A 2,787-nucleotide genomic window follows, 5' to 3' on the forward strand; every position below is an offset into this window, starting at 1 on the left:
TAGAAAGTCTGGGATTGCCTCTGGGTGACGATGTGTTCCCAGATGACGGTGACGCCCTTGTAGGCGTCGACGATGCAGTCATTGTTGGAGAGGCCGAAGGTGATGGCGCTGGAGTTGAGCGCGCGGGTGAGGCTGAGACGGCTGCCGGTGATGGAGACGGAGGAGCTCAGATAGAGCTGGACGGCGTTGTAGAGCTCGTTGGTGTTGACGCCGTCGATCTCCGTGATGTCGAAGTAGCAGTATGAGGAGAACCAGTTGGAGATCCGGTTTAAGAGCTTGAAAGTGACGAACCGGAGCTCCGGCGGGAATACCACTTGCAGGAGCGTTTGGCAGAAGGCCAAAACTCCCAGAAGGGAGGCCAGAGAGGTCCAATACTCTTTCATTTCTTTTTCTTTTGGTATTGAGACTTGAGAGAGATGATGGGTGTTGCTCAATTTATAGAGAATGTGGGGCTTTGGAATTCTTCTGGGAAATTTGTCGACAGAGGAGAGAGAGAGAGAGAGAGAGAGAGAGAGGGGTTGGGAATAAAGCATAGGTGGGGAAATCTTAAAAAGGGGGAAGGAGGGAAAAAAACAAAAAGGGATTTTGGATTTATGAGTTGCGAAGAGATGAGAGTGCAGAGATGGGGCCTATTTACCGAGGTTTTTGTTGGAGCTTTATTGAGTTTTTTTTTTTTTTTAATCGAATAAGAAAGATATTAAAGGAAAATTTAAATTTGAGGCATTAATACTAAATTTAAGATGATAGAATTCTTTTTTGGGTGATATAATCCCTAAAAAGTTAACCTTCTACTCTTAAATTTTATGTTTGAATCAAAAAAATCAATTTTGAGACATTAAAAATTAAATATTAACTCATAATAATTTAATTAAAAAAAATAACAAATTTTTATTTATTTATTTTTTAATATATGTCCAACGCTTGACTGCCAAAATTTGACAGCCGAATGGGGTTAAAAGAGAGAGAGAGTGTGTGTGTGTGAAGGATTCACTGCTGTCCTGAGCGGTACAGTGGAGCAGAGGCTGCAAACGAATAGAGTCCAAGGAGAATAAGTGGTGTGAAAATATATACAAAAACAGCGTCAAGCTGACAGGGATTTGTCATGTGAATTTTTGCAGGTCAACAATTTGGGGAAGCTGACAGGGATTTGTCATGTGAATTTTTAGGTACACAAAGTAAATCCCATGCTACTTTAGCTCAAGAAGCTATGACATCGGAACCATTCCACAAATAAGAAACAAACTTGTGTTCAATTAACTTCATCACTCTTTTTTTGTTTTTGGACGAATGAATTTTATGTTAATAACAAACAAAGAATACAGCACACTGCAAAATCCTGCTAGATCCCCCGATGCCATAAACGGCACCTAACAAAAGACTACAAGTACCATTATAAACACGACAGAACCAAAAGCTAACAATCAGCCTACTATACTAGCAAAACAGCAGCCTCTATACAACTCTGCTACTACTAGCCACACAACATTTACAATTCAGAAACCACAACAGTATCAACTTTACAATTCCAAAAAATCAACTCAGACATTCTAACCAAATTTCAAAAAACACAAGACAGCAACTTATCTGCACAAACATTTGAAACTGTACAGATCAATCCGTTGTCTTTACACTATGCCAAACAACAAATCTACACAGCACACAATCAGCTTCCATTGCAGCCTCAGCATCCACTCCCACCTCAAATAACAGCTCTTCTCACATGGAGGCCAATTCAGTAATACTGAAACAGTGCTGACCTTACATGTGAACAACAGAATAAATTTGAATATAATGGGGGTGACCAAGCCTACTGGCCTGTGATACTGTGTCATAAATCACCTCCTGAAAAACTTAATCTGTTAGGAAGTAGGCCGACAAAGTTTATTGAGCTAAAAAAACACTGATATAAAAGGAGCTTGGTGAGCTTCACGTGGGTAGACAAGCTTTTAGAGCCACTCTCATGCAAGTAACCCTCTGCTCTATTGGCATGCATGATGCAACAGTACCCGTTTAAAGCATCTCCAGCTAGCAGACGCTATTATGGATTTATGGAAATTTTGGGTATAATCAAAACCCTTTTTCTTTCGTGATTTGTCAAAAGATCTCTAATTTTATTGGGCTGGTTGTATTCTGTATTCGTAGGTAAGTTGTTTGTCAAAATGACACTTCTATATCTTCCCTAAAGAAGTCCCCCGTAGCTTGAGGCCCTTGCCGCCGTTGGTTAAACTTAAACTAAACCCCATTAACGTTTATCTAGGATGGTGTTGGTTTTGATAGAGCAGCCCTGTCGTCGTTGTTGGAAGACACCAAAGACAAATTGTAAAGAAAGAGGAGCTTAAATGTCAAGATTCCAGATGTCCTCCACTAACAAGACTAACCATTGATTCCACAGAGAGGAAGTGAGGAACCAAGAAACCTTCATTCTTATAAGTCAACCACAGAAAGCCACAATATTTTCAAGATTCACGCCCTTAGATCAAACACAATCAAAACAAACCAAACAAAAAAACAAAAAAAAAACCCACAAGATTACTCAAAAAACCATCCAAACCCACAAAATTCCTATAATCTTAAAAAACACAAAATAACAAACCTTCGGGTTCTAGGGTGCTGGCCACGGATTGCAGAGGAGATCAGAGGGAGAATGTGAGAGATCAAAGAAGAAGATGAAGAGACCCAACGTGAGCGCCGATTTATCAGAGGAAAACGTGAGAGATGAAGAAGAGGGAAAGGTGAGAGACGAAGAAGAGGGAAAATTCTATCTGCTGAGACCAAGTAGAATAGGAG

This window comes from Corylus avellana, chromosome ca8 (genome assembly GCF_901000735.1).
Source record: "Corylus avellana chromosome ca8, CavTom2PMs-1.0".
In the NCBI taxonomy this organism is placed as follows: Eukaryota; Viridiplantae; Streptophyta; class Magnoliopsida; order Fagales; family Betulaceae; genus Corylus; species Corylus avellana.